The 25,481-nt window shown below is 37.8% G+C and overlaps 1 protein-coding gene across 1 annotated transcript in view; it reads left to right on the top strand.

Annotated features, from left to right (window-relative positions):
- The window catches only part of FOXP2 (forkhead box P2), a 415,715-nt gene that overhangs the window by 44,869 nt on the left and 345,365 nt on the right, over positions 1-25,481 (top strand). The window contains exon 2 of the mRNA XM_030479870.2: positions 19,700-19,846. The gene's annotated coding sequence lies outside the window, so the exon portion shown is untranslated. The remainder of the gene's footprint in view (positions 1-19,699; positions 19,847-25,481) is intronic.

Here is a 25,481-nt window from a genome sequence, read left to right as displayed (position 1 = left end):
AGAGAGGAGGCGAGCGGGATGAGACAGGACTCCTCCTCTTACCTATTGACACCTCTCCTGTGCTTTTATGTTGGCACTTTCCTCTGTATAAAGGCCTTTAACATCCATTCACAAAGAATTCCTAGTTGTTATGATGCTTTTGAGACTGACAGAATGATGTAACATTGTTAAAACAGTATAGAATACAAGTCAAAGCCTGTTAAAATTCTTCGCTGTGCAGCCATGGTCTTTGATTTGATGTCAGCCTTCCGAACACATCCTACATCGTAAACTTGGATGCATTAGTTAGCACTGAGGACGACCCCTATAGCTTGGTGTGGACATGCACAGTCTGTCTTTTTTTCCAGCTTACGCTTGGCTTTCTGCATTGCTCTTTATACCTTGTGACAAATGAGTTTCTTTTTATATAAAAAAGCACCACAATTTTTCATCTCTGTCTGGGTCCTGGTTATTTAAAGAATGTTACATGTGTCCCTTTCAGAAACAGAATGGGACAGTAAGATGAATTCAGTCATTTCAAACAGTGTTCTCACATGCCTTTAGGAACTCATGTAAAATTCAGAGGCATCAGAATGTATGACGTTTTCGTTATTTTTGATACTTCTAAAAACCTTGTTTGTAGGATGAAGACTTCAGATATGTATTTTTGAACTTTACTTCTCTCTGATACCAAGTACAGATTTTTAGGTTTTTTTTTTTAGCATGAAGTTCTTTTACAGTTACATGGGGTGTATGAAAGCTGGTATAAAAATATTTGTAGTAACATTTTGAGAACTGGCAACACCACAGTGAATCTCAGTTGTACAAATTTTATTGGTCTAAACTAAAAAGTTATAAGCTAGTAAAAAAATAATTCTTACAAGAGAAATAGCATATTTTTAGATCTTTTTGGCTTATAATAAAATCCCTTGTATCCATGCAGAGCTTCTTGACATACCCATAAAATATTTTACATCAGAAGGTCTTTGACTGCTGGGTTGTGCGGACACCAGAAAGGAGAAATGTTAAGGATTTTTGAGAGAGTACTCCCTTGGCATTAAATATTGTACCTTCCTTTTTCCCAGGTGTTCTTGTGCTCTTGTCTCCTGCAGCTACCTATAAACTCCAGTGCCTTAATGCCATCTCAGTTTTCTATTTTTGTTGTAAATCTCTTTGTTCAGTAGGAACCTGTAGTGTTTCTTCATTCTGTTAAATATAATGATAGAGAATATAAATGGAGGAATGAAAGTGGGAGAGCTGTAGCTTGTACTGTGTGAAAGCTGCCCTTCTTTCTGAAGGAGTTAGAAAAGGTGGGGCAACATCTGAACCCAGGACAGACTGGAACTTGGGAAAAATAGAATCATCAGAGGGAGGATTTGAGAAATACTTCTGTAAATTTAAAATAATGGCATGAAACATTACATAAGAAACTGGAGATTGAGAAAAAGTAGGAAAGTTGAGATTACTGATACAAAATAATTTAAATTGATTTTTTTAGTAAACTCTGTGATACTAACTTCAGTGTAGCCTAATTTCTGTGCATCGACTCCACTATTTCTTACACTTCACTAAGTCATTTCAGCATATTAAGTTAATAAATATGCCTTATTTTTTGTAGTTTTATTTATGGTGTTAGTTTTGTGTTGACTTGTGCTGTTCTGAAACAGTCCAGCCAGCATCCAGTAAATGTAGAAGGGAGCAGTCTGGGAAGGAAGGAGGTCATGAAGGACTGTGCTCAGCAAGGAGATGTGGTAGGATTGTACCTGGCGTCACCCACAGAGCTGTTGTGCTAAGGTCTGCTGTGGAGCTGTCTTGCAGGTAGTTCTTGTAGTTCCAGAAATTCAGAGGATAGACAACTAAGACTATTGTGTGATAGGAGAGCTCTTCGGAACTGTGATAAGATGAAAGAAGAAACTTGAACTTTTTCCCATGGACAAGATTCCTATAATCTTAGATTATCGTATAAGGCATTGAACTTTTCATGAATCACTACTGGCACCATATTGAAATTTTAATTTGCCATTAATGTCTAAATTTGCATTAAAATGTACTTGTGGTCAGAACAGTATCTTACATGCAACTTTTCTGGATGTTGCATATTGTAGAGAATCTGAATCTTCCCAGTACCACAGGTAGTACTGTTAATAGTGAGCTAACTCAGCCGTCAAGGATAGATTATAAATGCTTCTCTGGAAGAACTGTGGATATTTGCTGTGTGTAAAAAATTGGCCTGTGCTTTGCTGTGAGTAGGGAGAATCAAAATGGAATGAATAAACCAGTCAGGAAACTTACGCATCAGCAGCTTGATGTTTGTCTAGATCTAGACCTGCAGCCTCCTGCATATTCTTTGGCAATATACAGTATGTAGTGTCCAAGTAGGATCTTAGGTTGCACTTGGCAGTGTCTACTTTTAGCTTGATGATATATTATTCTTGAAAGCTGCATTTCCATGCAGGAGAGTTGTTATGGTTAAGGTTTGAGTTGGGAAGTCTGTAACAATCTGTGTCTTCTGAAAACCTTTCAGAGATTAGTTTCAAGCTTTGAAAGCTTTAACAACTGCTTTTCTAGTTGTTGTTGATGACAAAATGCTTAGTCATTGTTAATTAGGACCTAGGTAGTAGCCTGGAAACCTGTCAATGTCAGCAGTGAAACCTGTCTCTACTACTTTTATAATTTTGTGTTGCTCATCTGTTATCGCCCGAGATCTTTGACCATTACAACTTAGAAGATAATCTTTTGGTAATGTCCACCTGGGAGTCTTGCTTGCAGTTTATTAGCAGGACTAAATGGTACTTAGTTCTCCAAATGTATGCCCAAATACCATCTCTCTGCTTAAGTTCCTGCTCTTTTACTCTCAGGAAGTATGGGACCTTTCTTCCAAGAACTCATTAACATGATTTGAGAGTTCTCAGTGTTTGGGTTTGCAGTAGCCTTTGCACACACTAGTGAAAAAGTAGTCTTATTTCTTCCCCCCTTTTTTGGCAGTTTGCTTTAACACAGGCTGTAAGTGAGCATAACAGCCGAGTACATATAACTGTATGTAATTCTGTTTGGTAAATCCAAGAGCAGTCAGTATAATGGGACACACAGTTGCTCAGTAAAATGCTCTTTTTTTTTTTTCCCTTTTATTGTTCTCTGTTTCCTTCCCACCTCTCCTAAGTACATAAACAAACAAATAACTTACAAAGCCAATGCTTACTTCCATTGTGTAAACTGGAAGGAAGTGGTACACAAATTTAGATACTGTTTACTGTGAGACACATCAAGTAACATTTTGACTGTAACCCTCAAATTATCCCCTGATCTGCACAGAGCCCATTGGGTAGTGTTGTGATTTACTGATATTTCATATGTAGGCTTTTGGTAAATAAAGCCTTTTGTTGGCCATATGATGGCTGTTTCAATTAGCGGATGATGTGAAGGCACCTGACTCTCTAGGGACCATCATGTCTTACCTAGGGACCATCATGAGAGTGGGAAGAAGTGCGAATCTAAACATGTTTGTCCAGGATTACAGTAGGTGTTGGAGCTACTGGATAGCCAATACTCTGGTGACATATACGGGACGGTACACCCAGCATTTTCTGAGAAGCGAGTCTGAGCTGGGACTTGCGAGGAAAAAAGGTCCTATGCTTGAAAAGATAAAGAGGGAACATATGAACAAGCTAGAAATAGGTTCATTATAAGTAATGAACTGGAGAGTCAGTTTTGGAGTGGGGTTGTAGTTTCAGCTCTTCTTATGATATGCTGTAGACATTTTTTAAAGGAGAGGTTTCCCTCTGGTCCCTTGTCCTCAGCCTACCATCCCCTTCCCTCTTCTCACACATGTAGGCTTGCAACCTCTTTTGTACTGGATCTGGGGCTCAGCAGACCCTTCTGTAGGTCAGATTAACTCAGCAAAACAGTGGAAAGCCAATTTAGGAAAAGCCTGAATATGCTTTCTGCCATTTCTGTGAATTGAATTGGCTCACAGAGCAATATGATGTTGCTGTAGACAGCATAAGGTAAGCAGTGGGAACCAGTGGGTGATGCAGTAAGGCAGAGAGAGAAGAGGTGGGGAGTATTCCCTTTGTGGAAGTAGTGAGTTGTTAAACCTGCTTGCCCCATCTCAAGAACCAATCCTCTGAGCATTGGTAGGCCTTAAAAAATCACCTACATGATTGTGACTAGTCACTATGTCTTTGAGGACGGTGTCCTTGTAAGGCAGTGGCAGAGTTGCCCAGCTGAGAAATTTCTGAGTTGAAAAACTTTCTGAGTTTGAAGCATAAGAAACCACAGGTTGTGGTGGCTTGCTCAGAGCCAGCATGGCATTCATGTAGATGCAGGCATCTGAAGAAAGGAGCTTCTGTGTAATTTTACTTGAGTAGCTGAATTTCATATTTATCCTAAGTCTTCATGCTTAAAGCATTCAGTGTACCCAGTTTTTTTTCTGAGAGCCAGCCACTTTATTAGTTCCTTCCAAACCATATTTTTGCTGGCATGCACATCATGGCAAGTCATCAGTGTTTCCGACTTGGCACTTCTCCCATTTCCTGGTGATACACTGTATGGTACTGCAACACCTACCTTGTTACACACAGTATAATTGCACCATGTCCCTTCTCTATATGCTAAAATTGCATGCTTGTTTTGAGTTGATGCTTGTTTTTCAGAAGTCTACATACGATGCACATCACCGTGGTGTCTGAGCAGCTACACTGAGGAGGTTGCTAAATTGTGAAAAGATTTCCTAAGTGTTTTCAGCATTTCCTTAAATATTATTCATAAACTACCAAAAGAAAACTCTGTGCTTTCTACGTTTAGGAGAGATTTGTTTCTATCTGATACAAACAAGTCACACACATGCATTTATTTTGTCTTTAAATGTCAAGATATTTTTCTAAAAAAGAAGAGCAGGAGTCTTGTTTTTTAAAAGAGAATTAGGTTGATCAAAATGTTTACTTCTGGCTCTTTGCTTTTTGTAGTCTTTTTACTGTTTTGTTACAAAATAGCAAATTAAGTACATTCTGAAATAGGTACAAGACTGCAATTTTGATATGAGGAGATCAAATAGCTTCAAAGCTCACTTTCTTTTTCTGTTCATAGCAGTGATATCATTGAATTGTTAAAATTGTTATTTGAGAGTGAAGTTCCACTGAATAGTGTTGTGTTACAATAAGAATAAGATAAAATAGTGAACGGTCTGCAGTTGGAGAAGATCTTGTTTAAAATTGGTTTATTACTTTAAAATCAGATCCCCAGATTGTAGAACCTTGGTAACAACCTCTGTTTTTAAATAAGGCTTCATGGAAGAGCAGATGTTAAGATCTGCTCACCTGCGAATACCATGCTTATCATTCAAAGGAGGGGGGATTCTTGAAACACAAAGAAAACTTGTGTTGTGAGGCATTATGAAGTGTATCGGGATAATGTGTAATATTTTCAGTGAGCTAAAAATCTGCTTGGAAAACTCTTGTTTAACATCAAGAATGGGGTATTGCTTTTTAAACTTTCAGTAGGTATCAGAATTTCAGATTTTGCTATTGCAAAGGAACATATCCTCACTTTGAAGCTTCTTCCTGGTGGGTGCCATGCTGTTGTAAATTTAACTGACCCTAGGAGTATTGGTCTTTGAGAGCATATAAGAATAGGATTTATGGTTCTGAGTTAATAAAATATGCTGATGCCACTGTAAGCCCTATTTAGACAGACAGCAGTAATCTCTGTTGAGCAGTATGAAACCGTCTGTCTCTAAGTAGTGGAAACCTAATAGTTCACAGCAAGGTTGTACCACATCCAGAGATGAGAAAAATGTGTCTGAAGTCAGAGGAGTTTTAGCTGCATGGTTTTATTTTCTTGTGTAATTGCATTCTTTTTCGTGTGCTAATATTATACATCATGTCAAATAAACAAGCTACCCAAAGTGCACAAAGGAAAGGGTGCTTTTCAAAGTTCCTACCATACCTCGTTTTTGCTGGTTTTGGCACAAAGAACAAGATTCTTCTGAATTTACAAGGTGAATCTGAAGTATGTGGAATTGGTGTTAAAGGCGGAGTATGCTGTGCGTTCATAAAAAATCCCCATTCAGTTCAATAACGAGATACATTAAGAAGGCTAAGTTAATGTATTGCCACGTTTTGTGTTTTGCACAGTAAAAATGCTGTTTCCAAGTTTTGATCTTTCATGGAAGGAGCTAATAGAAGTATATGTTTGGAAGGATAACTTTGAATTTGTAATTTTTCTATTGTGTTTGAAATATTTGACATTTAAATATGTGGTTGTATTTACATATGTTGCATTTTCATTACAGCTAATCCTCTTGAAACTTGGTTGGCAAATGCCTTAAGCAGTTCTGTAAAATTGGGACAGATACAGTATTCTACAACCTTGAAATCTAATTGCAAATAAAGAACATTTTGTAATTGTTTTTTTCCACTTTTTAAGATTCCCACTTTTAAAACTTAAAAGAGAATTGCTGTATGTAAGCATAAGGAATAGTAGGGAAATTGATGTCTGAAAATTCACTTGTTGGCACCCTATTTTAGTATAAAACATTAATAATCAAGATTTAATATGCTGTAAACATAAAGATCACCTCTGCATGTTACTTAATATATTAAGTAAAAAAGTCCTTGTGAAGAAACCATTCCATGTGCATTATGAGGCACACATATTTTTACAAAAGGCACCAGTTTTCAGTATGAAATCTGAATCATTGCTTTATTATTTGAAAGAAGAATAGAATAAGAAATCATTTATTTGACAACTATTATGTCTTTTATAGTCCACTAATACGTGGTGTCTGTATGTGCTGGGATTTTGTTGTTTTTTGTTTTGGGGCTTTTAAAAACAAATATCGTCAACACTTCTTCAGCACCTAGTTTTTGTTTTATTCAAATGTTGAAAATTATAGCTAAATATAACCAAACGTGTTTTGTTCTGTATGAACTATCTTAATAAGTACCTGTAAGTTCATGGTATTCGACATTAATAGCCACTGAATTTAACAGTCTGAAATATGAGAAAAAGAAGTCTATGTAACACTGTAGAGGAGATATCCATTGTGAAACTTGAGCTACAATCTGGACTTGAAGATTTTTTCTATTAAAGTTGATTTTTTTCAAAATCAAATTGCATTGTGTTTAGAAAATATCCAACAATTCCTTCTCTCTTCCAGATAAAATTCTTCTTGTGGTCTACTCACTTTTGCGATGCTTCCTAGCAGTGTCTGGATTCATCCTTTCAAACTTTGGCTGCTTCACTCATGCTCCTTAACCAGGACAGCACCAGCTCTGCCAGGCTTCCCCTGTAGAGGAGAGCCACAAGCTCTGCTGGGAGCTCTGTATGAGGTAGTGATTACATCCTATTTGGATGTTTAAAATTAGGTAGGATTAATATGATTTTAGTATTGCCTGACAGTGAGTGGTGGTCCAAACCTAACTTCTTTCACCAGGTATTTCCAATTTACTGCTTGGGTCTGGGTGTGCTCCTTGTTAATCCCTTCTGTCTCTGCTTTTGCATCTTCTTTCAATCTAAGTAGTTACCCTGAGATACCTGTTTTCCAACACAAGAATGTAAAAAGTCCTCCAAGTAGCTACATGATAGATTTTCAATACATGTATTCATACAAACCTTTCACACCTTTTCTTCTGGTAAGTTGCTGCTTGGTGGCAGCAGTTCAAGTTGAAGGGTCCAATGGCTGCACCAAGCTGGCCCTGTTTTCCTTACAAACCTTGTCTCCCTTTTAAAAAGCACAGAACACAGTGAGTGTTTATGCCTGTGTTTACTAGATTTTTCTGCGCATGTGTTTCTCATGCATTGGCAGTTGGTTTTGGCCACATTGAGGTCCCTAGTCTTGAGCTCTTCATGGTCTCCTGAAGTAGGGAGGGTTTCTCCCTACAGTCAGGGTGGTGGTTTAAAGTTGGGCTTGATGAATGTACTTGTTACCACTGGCAAGCCAGACCCGGAGTCACAAAATCTGATCCCAAAATATGGAACTCATTTAAATACTGCCAAGATAAAGAGCAGTAGGTCAACGGAGGGATAAATGAGCCCTCAGCTCCTTCAGTGGGCATGTTGGGGAGAGCTGTGCTGGGCTTCAGGGAGGTGGTGGAGTCTACCCTCACCAAGTGCCAGCAGAGTGGATAAGGTTTATTTCCACCTTACTCCCATCCCTGTCACTTTTGGACATCACCTTGGCGGTGTTGTGCAGGAAGCTGGATTCCAGCTTTCTGTCATGCAGGAGAGGGCTGATGTCCTTCCTCCCCATCCCCTGGCCTTCCCGGGGGCAGCCAGGTGTGATGGGCATTCCCCCATGCCGAGGCAGCCCTGCCTGGCCGGGATACAGCAACCGCGGGAGCGGAGGGCAGCAGATAACGAGCAGGCAATTAAACAGCTTAGTAAAAGAAGACACAGAGTTAATGCCATGTGCCGCTCCTCTGCGATTCTCATAAACTCATACATAGGATCCAGTGAATCGGGAAGTAGGGTGAAGGTTATCGCAGTTTTGACGGAAACACTTAAATAGCTAATCTGTTTCTAAATGGCTATGTTTTTAATCTCAAGCCTCTTTACATGGCTGAGCTGCCTTTTTTTTTTTTTTCCCCTAACTAGATTTTGTTTTATAGAGGAAATATTTCTGATCAGATTGCTTAAGCTCTGAGCTGTCATGTAAATACGTTCTGTCAAGTATATAATACACATTTTAAAATTTGTCTAAATATTTATGCTCTTGAGGGGATCACTGTAGCTCTCAACAGACAGTTACAACCTAGCGAGTAAATAAATTGTATTTCTTTTTTTTCCTAAGTCTGCATTGTTTTTGCAGGAAATCGTAACTGTTTGAAAGATCACTTGAATCTCATGAAATTCTGCAAGATAGTTTTGTTATTCACTTGAGAAAAAAAGTACCTCCTGTCTTTCAGCAGTGCCTGCAAATATATTTGGGCATATATGTATTTATATGTTTAAAATAAAATGCTTCTCTTTCTTCTAAAAAACAAGGAACAAAACACAAAGTGAATGAATTCTCATGTGCCATCACATTTAAAACTATGATTAGAAATGTTCTGAAGCACATTTTCAGTTATTTCAAATTTACTTCCAGTATGTGCTCCATGGATTGTTTTTTTCTGATTTTAGTGATATTCCTTCCTGGATTACGGTGATGAGATCTCTGGTGTTCTAAATCTTAAAAAACCCCAATATATATATTTTAAAAGTTCAGTGAAATTCAGTGGAGCAAAGATCGGTAATTTTCATTCATTTTCAGGTCATGAACTGTATTTTCCCACATTTGTAAGGAAAATTATTAGTGCTGATGTTTAGAATGTAGTTAGTTTATGATCAAAAAGAGTTATAGTAGCTGTGGCTGATACTAGACACAAGATTGCTGTGACGTTAAACACTTCAGAAACTGTTCACCAGTAAAAAAAAGATCTCACAGTTTAAACCTGTGGAAGTATGCTTTGGATGCTAGTCTGTATAAGTCATAATAAATTGTATTATCCTTCCTTTTTACTTTGTACAATAATAAAGATTATTCAGAGAATGTAAATCTGTGATTTTAACATCTTTTGACAAGCACATTAGACTGTAGAAAGAGCATCCAAGTTGGGGCTCGGGGCATATGGTGCTACCTTCTGCTAGCATAGCTCCAGACCAAGTCCCTGTGTTCACCAGGGGGTCATATTCAGACTCTCAGGTTGCTTCCTCTGGTCCGGGGGAAAAAATACAATTCCTCTTCATACGGAAAAATCAGAACATAAACCACAAACCTTGCTTCCTGTGATACCTTCATTGTGCAGAGGACACAGAGATGCTCTGAAATGTTTTGGTGTCAATCGGGTTTGTTGTCAAGGCATTTAAGAAAGGTTTCAGAGAACTTAAACTAAACAAAAATTGTGTCAGTTAATAATCCACAGCCTAAACAATGCTGTAGCGCTATAAATCCTCAAATTAGCCTACATAAATATTTATAGCTATTTTATTTAATTTGGAAAAGAGATATAATGCTATTTTAAAAGAATAAATGTTTTTATCATGATGAGAAATTGTTGAAGCATTTCAAACTTACGTATGTTCAAAATATTATTCAAATGCTTGTTTCGTGAATAAGTAGCAACTCCCACAGACTTACTTTTCACATCTTCCTAGATTGACTTATTTTATTTAGATTTAAAGACTGGTATTTATAGTAGATAATCTAAGTGTTGTGTATCTTGGGAATTCAGCATATGGATGGGGATACGGAAAGCATTAGTTATATGAGATTTGTTGACCAGCTTTTAATTCAGATTGTCATTTTTAACACACGGCAGTGCAGATGGTAAAGTTTTGACTGTCCATCAGAGCCCAAATACCTTAGGGACAGCTGTTGCTGATAAATCTTTTTTACATGCTTTAGGTCAAGAGTAGTCAAACCTGTTACAGCACCTGCTTCTACATATGCAAATCTGTTGTTTTGTCATTTCATTAAACAAGGAAAGATAGTGGTCTCTCGTGGCCATAAGTAAGCCTGGAACATAGCCCGTACGAAATGAAATCTAGCAAAAAGACAACTGCGGTTTCTGCAGTATAGCCATGGGATGCTGCTTCTGTCTGGGGGCTTTGTTTCTGGAAGACTGCCTGTAATTTGGAAGGAGGGTAGAAAGACAAGTAGATGTTTGGAGGCGAGAAGAAAAGGGAAGGTGTTTGCTGTCATTGACTGTAGGGCAGTTGTGAAGTTTGACATGCCCAGAAGCTAGCGGGTGCCATGTGGGGCTCCCCTACGCTGCATACCTCTGTTTTCATCATCTGGTAAGCCTGCAGCATGATTTCCAGGCACTGGAGCATACAACATGTCTACTTCAGTTTGGAGCTGATTGATCCACGGTATGGAACATGCTTGTGGGATCTTCCCTTGCTATAGAAGAACATAAATGATTGAAATGCTTTCTTAAGAAAGAAAAGTATCATTTGTTTATGGACTTTGGTGCCTAGCAAAAAAATTCCTGTCAAATGGCAGCATGCTGCGAGAACTGGCGGTTTACTGCACAAGGTTATGTGTGGGTTGTGGAAACTTTCAAGCTGTTTATATTTGTGTAATCTATCAGATATATATATAGAGTTTAAATCATGAGGAGAAAACTTCTTCGTTTATTGCACTTTGCAAGTAGGGCTGTGGCATGTAATAGAAGTGGCACTTAAGAGTTGTTTTTTTAAGCAAACTGACAGGAGATTTTATCCTGCACTGCCATAGATTGCTGTGGGGGAGAAAGGAAAATAGTAAAATTGATGAACAAATGTTGCATGCTGTCATTTTCAATTACATTGTTTTGCCATGAAGTTGTTGCTAATTTTTTTAAAGATACTGTAAAATCCTGCTGTTGCACAAAGTACCATAGTAGTTGTGTTAATTATTTAATTCCAAGGCTAGTTTGTCAACAGTAGCTTAATCAAGACACCAGCAAAAATGCTTTTCGAACATTTTGTGGAGAATAAAGAATACTGCCCTGACCTTTCAACCTTGTAAGCTGAGTTTTCCCATTCTGACGCTAGGCAGTATTTTTGCAAAAGTTGGGAGTTTAACTCTTCAAGGAACCAGATATCATTTTTATTAGGATACTAATTCTGGTAGGTGCTAATCTCATCAAGATTTGCAGACATTTTCCTTCATAGGCCATTCTGATTTGTAGCTTTTTCTTTTCACAGCAGTATTAAATACCAAACCTTCTCTGATATGGAAGTTCATTAGAGATATGTCTTTGATGGCAGCCCTTTCAGGGCTTCAGTTTCAAATACCTTGATGTAAAGCTTAAGAAGCCATTGTGTTGTAAGCCCTCCTTGATGTGTCTTATTTAGATCTGCATAGTAAATCAAGGAAAGTAAATAACAAGGCAGCAGATGGAAGCATGGAGATAAGGCCAGTGAACAATTGTATTTGTATTTTGTTATGATGTTGACAGGAGCTAAAATTCACTAATCTAGTTCAACTGATCTGCATTTCAAAGAAATCTCATTTAGCAGCAACTTGAAGGTTTGGAGGATAAAGTTCTTTTATTGCAGCTTTTATTGCATTCTTTGCTAATTTATCTGGTCAAGATTTAGCCTTGCTTACTTAAAGCAGCAAGCATGTTACAAGGAGTCTTAAATACTACGAAAGCATTAATGTCTAGACTATGAACTGAAGGTAATTACATATCCAGCAGTGAATGGGCTACGCTTAGGAAATACAGTTGTCCAAATGGAATTGCAAGAGAAATGCAGATAAGGTATTTCTCCCTGTTTTCTCTAAGTGTTTTGTTTGGTTTTTTTTTCCTTTTTATTATTATTTTTTAATTATGGAGAAAATGAATACATAAGCAAGTCTAAATTATTAAATATGAAAAAAAGAATTTCTTGAACTGTGAATTCAGGCATACCATACTTTGCAGCTCTGTTTGCAAACTGATAGTTTGTATTAGGGTTTAATTTAATGAATACCCTCTTGTATCTATTAAACAAAACTATTAAGAGGTGAACAATAGTTTAATAGAATGATGGACCACAGTTGTTTCATGTGCACTCTGAATGTTGTAGACGATGTATATGTGCATTGTGTACTTTGTACTAGCTAAAGTACAGCCATGTTATCTGGAAAAAATGTGATAGATGATACATCATAAAAACGAACTATGATTGAAATAAAGAGTGATACAAAGTAGAATTTAGGGTCTCCTTTTGGAATTTTAAAAAAGTTGTTTTATCTTAAGGCCAAATCCCAGCCTTTTACTTGGATTTAGTTTTCACTTTGCAATATAAACACAAACAGTGGCCTATTGAGTGAGTCGATCACAAGTGTGTGCATACTTGTGTACAAATATAACAAAATATTGTAATATATTGTACAAATATAACAATAATATGTCAAAGCATGCCAGACCAGTGGCAGTCTAATAATGGAGCCCAGTTCCCTAAGATATGTAAATCAAAACCAGCAGCTGTTTCATTTTCATGCTATAGTCCTTGCTGCCCTTCTGCAGCCTGTCCTAGTCATAGAGCCCACATCTGTGCCCCAAGGACTGCACTTCCATCTCATATAAAGTGTGGGTTTTCTCACCTCTTTGTAGTGAGTCTTTGTAGGCTGGAGACAAGCGGAGGGGGAGGCAGCTGGGGACAACGGCACTTGGTAGGCTGCAGTGATATCTGATAGCTTTTGACTGCTGGAGTCCATAGGCTAATCAGATCATGGGGTGGTAAATGCTTCTTTAGTAGTAGTACTGGCGTAAGCATCTTTTGATTCCTTCTCCTCTTTGCCATACCTCTGAAGATGCTCATACAGTGGTTTGCGGGTCTGCAGGGTGGACCTTTAGATTACTTCCATGGCATGGCTGATCATGTAGCAGGTGCCATGGTGCCATGGCATGGCACCATGCACAGGTCCCCTGGCACAGCTCAGTGGCAGGTGCTGGGAAGGAGGATGTGGTGCCTCTGCCACTGGAAGAAGTGTTCATCAGTCTACACCCCAAGATGCACAGGGTGAGCTTCTCAGCAGTGCAAGCCAAGCCACATTACAGCTGTATGTCCCACCTTTATCCAGGCCACATCTCTCCACTCCTCTCTTGCCATGGCAGGGTTATCCCCGTTTTGGTCAAAAGCTGATCACTTGTTTTGCAGGACTGTTTTCAAATAATTGAACTCCCTGATCTGTCTCATTTTGCAATTGCACAAATGTCCAATTAGGCACAAGGAAGGAGCAGAAGTCTGCAGCTGGAGCTGAAGAGGAAGCTGAGGGAAGTTAGGGCTGCTTCAGCCCCAGTTTAGAGTGGCTTATGTCATTGTGCTGCTGTATCCTTTCTGAAAATCATTGCCTTTACCCACCCTAGGCCACTGTATGCTCTAAATGCATGAAATGAAGTCGACAAAACAAGTAACAATTACTCAAAAAGGTAACTTGCACTGCTTTGTGAAATAAATACATACCAGCCAATATAGTGATGGCAATAAAATAAATCAGGCTCTCCTAGAAAACTCCACAGTGTATCTGAACATTTAATTACATCCCAATTTGCCAAAGTTCAGAAGGGAAATTTTGGATTTGAAGATGTCCCAAGGATGTCATCCTGTTCACAGCACCCAGGAGCAAACAAGTAGGTCCGCAAGAGCAAGTCCATTCAGGCACAGCGGTGTTCACATTTTTAGATTAGGTCTTCCTTCTTTTGTGTAACAATTTAAATCATTCCTCAAATAAGCATATGCTCCTACTGTTTGGCCAGCCACAGTCTCCAGTGTTTTATCAATCATAATCTGTTTTTCAAACCTCATGCCCTTGTACTTTTGGCTTCAGCATCGCTGACCTCACTCCATCCTGTCTAAGCCCTTCTGTGTCCAGGCATTGCCTAAGGTGACAAGGAGGCATCTCGGCTGTCACTGAATGCTCGCCTCTTGTGCTCCTGTCGCTGCTGGCTCCATGCATGTGTTGTGTTCCTTGCAGGGCTAAGAGAGGGGAGAGTGTTTTCAGCAAAACGGATCGTGGGATTAAAAATAAAAAATAAAAGGAGAAAGGAGAAATAGAGGGGGGAAAAAAAGCCAGGTGAAGTTTTACGGAATTTCTCACATCTCTCCTTCTACAAAAACATTCTGCACCTGCCAGTCTAGGAGTGCACCCCCTACCCCCCTGCAGCACTGTAGTAGTACTGTGTGTTTGAGTGATCTTCTCTCAGGTGATTGGAATCAAAACCATTTAGAAATTAGGTGGATTAAAAAACAAAACTTGAATTCCTGCTATCGTCATGTCAGTACTGGTGTCGATTGCAGAGCCCTCCCTGATTGAGTTGGGTGTAGTACTGCATGTCTGGAATCACACCGAAGCGCTCAGTATTCGTCTCTTCAGAACGTGCTGTGTGCCTCTGTTAAATGGTAGCCTAGCATTGGAAAGAGAAGGGCAGATAGAGCTGGAAGGAATATCAGATAAAGGAGGTTGCACTCTTCCCACTGGGGATGGCTGGAGAAAAATAGATATATTTGCCACAAGAACTACTATGCAAGTTTACTCCTAGCTGTTTAACCTCCCCAAGCTTAGATGTTGGTTTAACAACTGTTTACCAATTATTCCATTTGGTTGTCCTGAATCCAGCATTTTATCTTTGTTGGCAGATTGCCTGATAGAGCTAGGTAGCCTGTGTCTTCTATATCATCTCTCTTGTATATAGCATTTACTTTGGGATGGTAGACAGCTAGCCATGCAAGGAATTATTTAGACACAGGTCTTACCTTTGTTTTCATGCCAGGCCATCCTCCTACAATTCAGTTTAAGGTTGTATTTCTGTTCAACATATTTTGAATAAATATTGAATGAATCTGCAAGAGAAATGAGGAGTATTTCTCTAACTCTTAATGTTGATCCAAATCCGAAAGATTTGAAGAGTTCAGTGTACAACCGGTGAGAGGACTAGATTTTAAAATATTAAAAATTTTAGTGGGTGTTTTCGGCTCCTGCCGGAGATTTAGATCAAAGAATAGGCAAGATTATTGTTTATCTTAATGGGAGTGATGCATGGGCTCTTGTAGTAGAAAGGCCATTTTACCTGTAGATAGATAATTTGTCCTGCCTTTCTCTTTTTATTATGTAAGAGAAAGGAAGTAGGACCAACTCTGATATCAGTTTTCTGAAGTGTTTTTTTTAATAATAGCACAGTAAACTTCCTTAACTTGCAGATAAACCAAACATTCAGTTTGGTTTATCTTCAGCTTCATTCAGTTGAACAGCACAACATTTAGGGAATTTTGCAGTATAACACCTTTACTTCTTGAATTATTTGCATCGTGACTGATCTGTTGTTTATTCATTATCTTTTTTCCAGATTAGGACAATGATACCAGAGATCAGCTGGGAAGGACATTTGCACAGATATATTTGTATCTTTTGTGGCAGTATTTTAATACATCTTGCTTAACAGAGGTTTCAGTGTTCGCTAGCAAAGCAGTGATTGTTTTTGTGAGTCTTATGTTTTTGTGAGATAAGGTTTCTGGGCAAAGGCTTTTAGATAAACACGGTACTAAAGACACATGATTGTAATACTACATTAGGCCGACTATACAATTACATATGAGAGCAACTGCTATTCAATCTCAAACCAAAACTCCAATCCAGTCCTTGATTGTTTATACACTGTGATTTCAGGCCAGATCCTGCTCTAGTCTTTTGCTTAGTTTCACGCAATAGGCTATAGATATTGAAACTAATAGGATGCTTAAGATGGAATTTTATGACATATTTAGTCAGGGACCTGAGCCATTGGATTTTTTGTAAATAAGATATATAATCCTAAAAGAATTGAGAAACTTGCTTGTATAGTCCTCAAACACTTTAACACATTTTTATGTAACACACTCTAAAAATACGTGGCAGTCGTGAGATAAAGTATTTTATCAATACCTATTTGGGATGACTTTGTAATGCAGCTGTGGCTTTATGAATTGCCAAAGAAGTCCCATAACAGTAATGCTAATAAGATCACATTACCATATATAGCTTTTACTTCGTGTCTTGGGTAACTTATGGAAATGGCGTGAGCCTGCACACGGACATAGCTTTTAATACCCCAAATTGATACACTTTTACTCTGGAATGTTTATATCTTTAATCTTATATATTACTTGTAACACTATGCTGTTCAAGAAATAAAAAACAAGCTAAGAAATTCTTCATGTAAAAATTTCTTCCTGTATCTTTGATATCTACTTTGGTGTAAGTAGATTTCCACCAGGGGTATAACTGAATTAGGGAAAATATGGAATAAATTTTTAAAGCAGGCATGAATGCTCGTTTAACTTTCAAATGGGATTATATAACAAGTGGTTGAAAAAGCATTCTTAGTTTACACAATTTTTTGGGTAACTCTTGATTCCCAGCACTTGCAACTGAAGTAATTGCATATCAGCTTTTGCCCCTTTCCGTGCCCTTGTGTGAGAGCGCCAAGATCATGTAACTTGAAGCCATGCATAGAAAGAATGAGAATCACAGCTTTTATTTGGTGACCAGTAGGTAGATGTCTTCTAATACCTGTTCGCATGGCATTCTTTCTTAACACTGAAATACTGGCAATGATATGTCTGTGTTGTTGTTGTTACTACTATCAAGTAGTTTTTAGAGGGTTTATCCTGCAATAGCATTTTATCTGGTAGGGTATACCTGGAATCCACTTCTCTAAAACTTGCAGTTTTGCAAGAAGCTTGTCATTGCTCATACATCAATTCTGAGACATTCGGTTCTTGTTTGCTACAGCTTGCGCTTATTTATAGTTAGTATCACAGTGACGTGCAGGATGTCAAACAGAACTTAGATTCCTTTTGAGCTGGATGGATTGTATTCTCACCCATAAGATTTTACATTCTAAACAGAGAAGTCGGACAAATGGTAGAAGGGAGGGGTGGCCTAAAATGTTGCTATAGGCCAGTAGTACATGGGTCTTTGATCATTAGCACACTGTAAAGTGAATTTTCTTTCATCCTCACTGTAGCCATTTGAGCTGCAGAAGCAAGCAGAACAGCAAATATTGTAGCAGCCTCTTCTTTTGCAGAACATAGAAGTGATGAGGGGGAATAGACAGAACAGTAAACACACTTTGATCCAATATATCAAGCTGACCAAAAAAAGTATCAGTAATTCAAATTCCTCACTGTAGGGTCTAAAAAGAATGATAATAAATAGGTCTGTGTGTAGATGGAGTGGAAAATTTCTGATTTTTGGGTGGAACGTTAGGGTATTAATTTGTGCATCTTGCAAAAGGGACTTTGGTTGCATACTGATGTCTGAACAAAGTTATTTTTGTCCTGTTATTTTTTTTGTGCTAGTACAGACTGCTTCTTCATATAATGTGCCAATGCATAAGTCTCCATATAGGGATACTCAGTTCACAGACACAAAGATCTATATCTAGCAAGACAGCAGAAAGGACTGCTTATATTCCTTTGGTACACCTGGTAGGTATGGATAGAATTAACATAGTTTTTGCTCAAAAGAGACATGCCAGTCCATGACAGCAAAAAGTGTTTGTTCCTGATGACAGTCATTCACTTTCTGCTGGTTCAGAAGGCTTCCCTGAAGGAATTTTAATTGATCTGCACTTACCCAAAATAAATCAGAAACACTGCTGTATCCTAGAGATTAAAGCAAATGAGAAGATATTGGAACACAGAATATATGATTTTTAAGGTTTGCTTTGAGATGAATCTTGGGACATGGAGATGCTGCCCTGCATTTATATCTGTTGTACTGAGTGGGAACACATGGATGAAGTTACAGACTCAAACACACGAGACCAGCGAACAACTTGAGAAGCAGAACTTTGCTTTGTAGCCCTCTACCCTGGCTGCTTTGGAATTGTGGACTGGGGAGTGGAAGGCTACTGCTGCTTTACAGTAAGACTTTGCTACCTTGTTTTATTTTCTGTGGTGATGCTATTTTGGAAAATTCAATCACATTTATTAAGCTTGTAGTAAAATACAGACAACCATGGGAATTCACATTGCAGTTCAAAAGGATCTAGCCTGTACTTCCAATGCAAGTCAGACTAGACTCCCTGTGTACCAAATGCAGCAACTGTGGTTCTTGTGTGGTGAATATATCAGTGTAAAATGGATCTTAGAATCTGTTGAATTAGCACTAGCATAAGTGAATATACAAGGAGATAGGATCATCATCCTGGTTCAGACCGATGGTTCACACAGGCCATCCTCTGTCTTCAGAGAAGTCTCTCCTCCAGGGATACATCCACTCTCCCTTTTGACTCACAAAAACTCCTTGCATCAGGAGCATTCTTGGGAAGAAGTCCACAGGTCTGTTACCCATTTTGTGGAGAACAAATTCCTGCTTTTTCTTTTGAACTGGAGTTTTACTAGGCAGTTCCCTGAGTTCAAGGGATAGGGAACAGATGATGTCTGTGCAACCTCTCCATCTTCTTCAGGCTTTTGTAGTCTTCTATCTCCTATACAGCCTTCCCTTAAGCTGTCTCACAGTTGTGGTGTGCCTCATATGGAAACCATTCTCAACCTTTGATCATATACATTTTCTTCTGTGAACCTTTGCTAATTAGTTCTGTTGGGTTGTGTTGTGTGCTGGGCACCAAAGTGGAGTATGCTTTTAAAGATGGGAATTAATACAGTAGCAGATGATGTGTTATGCTTTGTTCCTTATTCCTTTCCCAGTAATTTTTAACATTAGGTTTATGGTTTTGACTCTGACTAGTGAGTTTTAAGTTTTCATGGAGCTATCCATCATAAACCCCAGGTCTGACTTTCTCAGCAATGAGATGTAGTGCAACAGAGAGCTGTTTTGTTTAACAAAAAGTTCGGATTAAAATATTTATCAATAATGGGTAGCCAAGATAGTTTCCAGTGAACCTATTTTTATCAAATTGTGATTGCCTGCTTGAATCCTGCCAAAAGTATTCAAATTTTCTTGGTGGTGGAAAATAGACAAATCAGTAATAGGAAATTGTCTTTTAATTTGTACACTTCCAGTTTTTAAAGTATTTGAATCTTGTTACTGGGAATCTCAGGAGTGGAGTAGGTGACTGTTTTAGGAGTAATGACTACTTTACATGTTTCAAACAAAGAAGGAAAGAAACATGTAAAACATGTGGAATTTCTTCCAGGGTACACAGTACATGTGTCTAAGAATGGCCCCCAAAGTGTGTTTTAAAGAGGTGATTGTAATACCTTGCTATAAAACAATATGGATGCTTGCACTTACTATGTTCCTTTCTCTTCTTACCCTTAGATAATTTCAAGTGAAAGTTAAGGACCTTTTGTCCTCATCTGCTGTAGAGGTGGTAGACTCTTCTGGAAGGAGAACCAGTTTGAGCAAAAAGGAAAAGACCGTCCCTTCCAGCAGCACAGCAAGGTGACTAAGTGACTGCAAAGAAATGTGAGTTATAACCTAACTGTGGCTGTGGCTGTTTCTGCTGTGGATTTATATGCTCTGTGGGAGGAAAACAGGACCATGTCACTGAAACATATTGCTTATAGATGTAGAATGTGGTTTAGGAAGAAATTTGTGGAGCATACAGAAAATACGTACTCCTATTTTTGTGAGATGGTAAGCTATACTACTTTCCCCCTCTCCCCCTCCCCCCGATGGCAATTGTTAATGGGAATGAAGTGCTCTAAAGTTAGTCATCCTAGATTCTGCTTACCATCAGGAGAGAAGCAGGCATCTCTAGAGGCCAATCCAGCTTATCCTGAAAGTAATGCCTAGGGAATTCAGTATTATGCATTGAGTAGTTTCAGCCTAAGTATTCAGTTTAACCTGGCACGTCTGTGTAAGAAGCAGTGCCAGTTTCTTTTTCCCCTCCCCATATTGTCATTCTCCCTCAGCATGTGTAGCTGTTCATAAATTTGGAGAATGGTTCTGGCTGAAAATAACTAATTATTTCTACAGTTTTGTTTTCAGCTGGGTTTATCCCAGCCTTCTCCCATATGGCTGTCCAAGGGCCATGACTGGTACAAAGGGTGATAGTGGTGGGATTTAGCAGCCAAAAGTGTGGGGGAGTGCATGATAACTTCTTTTGGCAGCTCTGCTAGCTTGTACAGCTTAAATTGCTTGGTAAGCTATAGTCTCAGACCTTGTAGATATTTTTAGTGCTCTGCCATTTATAAGAGTGGAAAAACTTGTGTGAGGCACCCTTGCTTATTATCTAATGGGCAACTACTGTTTTGCTGTGCATTTCACACTCTGGTAGTGCACGGTCTTTTATATCCTTTGCAAATTAAAAGTCAGATCTCCAAAGTGAGGAAATGGTCAGAAACGGCTAGCAGGTAAGCAGGCGTCCTATAGTAATTTATAGTGTAGGCATGATGCTGTATAATTCATATATACATACATAATTTCTGAATCTAAAAAATGCTAGCTTGATTTTGTATAGCACCAAGCATCATGTGTGGGTTGGGTGATGTCATATGATTAGTGGTTGGACTAATTTAAGCACAAAATTCTTGCCTCTCCTGAACAGCAAAATACTGAATAGCATTTCATTTTCACATGAAATACCTGCTGGGAGGGTGTAAAGACAGAGACAGAATTTTTTCATTGGTGCCCAGTGGCAGGATGAGAGGCAATGGCTACAAATTGAATATAGAAAACTCCATTTAAACATAATGCAAAAACCATCGTTACTTTGAGGATGGTCAGACACTGGAGCAAATTGCCCAAACAGGCTGTAGAGTCTCCATCCATAGAAATACATGTCCCTGGACATGGTGACAAGCAGCCTGCTCCATCTCATCCTACTCAAGCAGGGGTTTAGACTAGATCATCTCCCAAGGTCCCTTCCAGTCTCATCTGTTCTATGATTCTGGGAATATTTATGGGTAAGCAAAATCAGACAAGATTCTGCTATTTTATTTAGTGATTTTTTTAATTTTTTTTTATTTTTCCTATTTTGATGTATTTAGCTATTCAGTTTAGGTTTTTACTTAAGTTTTGGCTAAAGATGAGAGATGGCAGAAGTTGCGAGCTTTCTAAAATGTGTTAAATTATATTTAAAGACTTGTGAATATAACTACAAAAATCACATTGAAGTCTGTGAAAATATATTTTAGCTATGAAATAGCACCATAATTCACGTGATGTGGAAAGTCATATGATGGGGATTTTAGATGTTTAAAATGAGCATCTCTTTCACTTGATCCATGGAAAAGAAAGTACATTTTTAGTATCATTTTGTGTTTGCAGAAGAAAAAAACCCCAAAGACATAACTAGGGACAAAGCCTTGTAATAGAGGTCCATTAATCCACAGTAGAAACAGATGTCTTCCTGAAGTCTTGTCAGAGGTCAGTGAGACCTTTAAAGCGGTCTAACAATTTCATTATGAACTCTGCTTTGAGGTACATGCAAATGGTCGTTCTGGGATAGTCCATAATTCAAGTGGCTGCCAATGTAAACATTTAAACTGGCCCAATGTACAGTGAGACTTGACAATTAAGTCTTCCATCTTCTATGAATGTGTGATTCAGGGGCTTCCTTGTCTTTTGGAATACTTAGGGAAAGGGATCTCTCTCTTCAAATGTTGGTGTTCTTGAATTTTGACTTTGATTAATTTGGCAGACATTTTCTGTCCACAATTTTGCTATAGGCTGAATGTCTTTGCAAAAGCTTCTGTGAGATGGGTGTATAATTTCTGAAAACGGAAAAAAGAAAATGTTCTAAAAAAAGCTCTAGGAGCTCTCTGCTTTGCTTTTGAGCAAGGACTTCAAATTTGAAAGTGATGCTTTAATGGGTTATAAGATGTGCCTTTTGCCATGCTGCTGAACGTCTATCCTTATTGCACTGAATTATAAGCTTTTGAAAATTGCTGCTTACTCGTAATCAGAAGAGGCATATTACTTTGTCAGCGTATTCTGAAAATATTCTCTGTGTATTCTTAATCTCCTAAAAACTGATTGAGTCCATCCTGGCTTGGAGATTAAACACTGTATGACATTTCAAATGGACAGATCCCCTGTTATTTTCACAAAAGGGTCTTGTTTTTTTAATTTTTCTGGGGCAGTGTATTTTGATTTTTATGCTTGTTGAGAATTCTGTTTTTCTGCATCTTACGCTTACTTTTCCCATGTACTCTTTCAGAAGGATGTCAAGAGCAGGATTAATTTCCTCTGATGTTAGCCATCTAAAAAGATAGGTGGTGTAAATCTGAGCTGGTCACTATAGACTTTAGTCAGTGAAGAGAGATGGAGGCTTCCAGGAGAGGATTCCCCATAGCCTCTTTTTATGTCTGTCTTAAAATGAGTTGATTCATCCGTTGGAGATGCCTGTTTCTTGTCACTGACAATAAAAGAAGCCTAAGGTGACCAGCACAAATTTAGACATCTAACTTTTTTATTAAATGTTAAGGCAGATAAATCCCATCTCATGTGACATAATGTGAGGCAAGAATGTTAGTGCTGACATTGACAAAAACATCCTGCTTTCACATGAGTAAACAGAATTCTTTTTTATATTATTTCTTCGTGGTTATGGTGATACATACAAGCTTATTAAAAGGACATTTTCCATGTTGCTTAGACTCTGTATGTAACCATTAAAAAATGCTCTTCAAATACCATTTTAATATTAACTATGAAGTATCAATAGATTTCAAGTTTTTTCTTCTTATATTTTGTCTCTAGGTTGTGAAATGCAAATATTTTAACTCTGTGTCGTTATTTAATGTCTAGTGAGATAGTAAAAGGTATATTTATTATAGCTTGAAATAAAAGACTGAAAAAATCTGGTGCTAATATAATACAAAAATGCTTTTTTAGCTAATTTTTATATTAGATTTAAATTTAATTTTTAAAAGCAAGCAATTTCAGTGACTTTCCAATTTGAAAAAGATTGCTCTAGTATCAACTAATATTGATAATGTGTTCTATTAAATGAGATTGTGATGAAATGCTCTTTTCCATTTGTAATGAAGTATTGTAGATTTCTTTAGTAATTTAAACCGTATTTGAGTAATGGCAACTACATCACCTAACATAGGGTGATAACATACCACCTTCCTCAGTTCCAGGGTTCATGGGTAAGGGCTGTATGTGGGGAACACTTTATTTCCATGGAATAGTTGAACACATCTAAAAGGCATTAGAAGGAATGTATGCTGTTTCTGATTGCTTTTTAGTTAAAATATACGTATATGACAAAGAAATTAAAGTGTTAACTTATTATTAGATGTCTTTTTAAGGCTAAGCACCATGTATTTGAATTATTTCCTTGCATGAATAGACTTACTTACCTAGACTTACTTCATCTGTGTTTTTAACATCAGTGTGATGAAACTATGGACAACAGTAGAATACGCTTCAAAGATAGTCTCAGTATTATACTTGTCCTGTTGTAGGAGCAACAGGACTGATTAACCTCAGTGGGGTATATGAATGTTTTCTTTCAGTTTTAATTTTGTTTCTAATACTACTTTTTGTATCTTTTATTTTGTTTTGCTCTTTTCATTGTTATTTAAAATGTGATACGTTTGGTTAAGTATTGCATAGTAGCAGAGCACATATACAGTAGTGCAAAACTACAGAGAATACCTGACTCCTGGAATCTACATTCAACACAAGGAAGGAATTTATTTGCTTTAAAAAGAGCACTTTCAAATTGGCCTAAAGAAAGTGCTTAGGAAGCTAAATAATCTCATGTGAATGATATTTAGGTTTTTTCTCTTTCTCTTTCTCTTAATATTTGCACAAAACAATGTTCACCAGTGTTTGTATCTCAGTAAGCTATGTGCTGTAAACAGGAACAAAATATTTCCCTTAGAAACACTGTCATACCAGTGCTTGCTGGCCAAGATTTTCACTGGTAAATACGCAGAACTTCACTGAAGCTGGCAAGCTGGCTCCTTACATAGTTCATACAAGTTTTATAGGCTTGATTTTTTTCACGATTGTCTGGCTTTATTTGAGTTGGATTTGTAATATTCCTACCCTTCTGCTACTTTAAGAATGTTTAGCTTTGAATGGCATTTTACACATTATCACAAAAATCCACCAAAAAGACCCTAGTTCTGAGAAAACAAAAAGGGCAGTTCAGCCAAGGTGCCACTAAACAGAGGATGTTTGAGTAGTGAAGAACTGTGCGTATTTGTATTGAACTACAAATTTTATTTTATGATTGACATTTTGTCCTGACCCTGTTAGAGGTTTCAAACTGAGTAGATCCAACAGTTTGAGGATATCTGGGTCCAGTGAGTGAATCTGAGTATAGAAACCTGAGGAATATTCATTAAAGAAATGGACCGCATCAAAATTAACAGAGCAAATATTGTCCGCAGTACAGGAATCTAAATCATCAGGGTTTTTTTAATAATAGGAAATTAGAAATGGGGTCAATCCCATCCATGTCCGCAGGGAATCAAGTTCTCATCACACTGTTGGTCTGACTCAAAATTTAAAGGCAAACTGAAGTTTCAAACAGGGAAAATTGAAAAGATGGTTTGATTATTGTAGGCATTTTTAGAAAGTATAAATATGTATTGATAGTTCTTCTAAAACTACTTATATGTGATGTATCTTGTCTCAAGTCACAAAGCAGGCAAGAGAGGAAGGAAAACTTTTTACAAGCATGTCTTCATTTCTTCATCCTATGTAAGCTCTCTCTTCTCCAGTGGATTTTTGATGGTTAGATTCCTGAATTACTTGGTTCAGCACATCCATTAACTGGACCTTATGCCCATTCTGACTATCAATTTTCTTCATTTTCTACTTTGTGAGAGATGGAGTCCTATTAGTTGATTTGAGGTATCTTTCCTGTATAAGGGAGCGGAAGATGGGTGATAGACTAAACAAAGACTAAACTAAAACTAAGCACATGCCTTTTGCTGAAATGACACTTTCATAGGCTTTGGTGTCAACCTACATGCAGTTCCCTGGCATTCAGCCATTCAGGAATTGGAAATGGTATGAAACATGCATTTGTAATGGAACACAATATTTTTCGTATAAGATCAGTAAATGTTTTTATAGGATTACTGTCTGTTGGTAAACAGCTGCAGTGTTATGCTTCAAACGTAGAAGCATT

This window comes from Strigops habroptila, chromosome 3 (assembly GCF_004027225.2).
Source record: "Strigops habroptila isolate Jane chromosome 3, bStrHab1.2.pri, whole genome shotgun sequence".
NCBI lineage: Eukaryota > Metazoa > Chordata > Aves > Psittaciformes > Psittacidae > Strigops > Strigops habroptila.
This window is presented reverse-complemented; position numbering and strand designations above follow the sequence as displayed.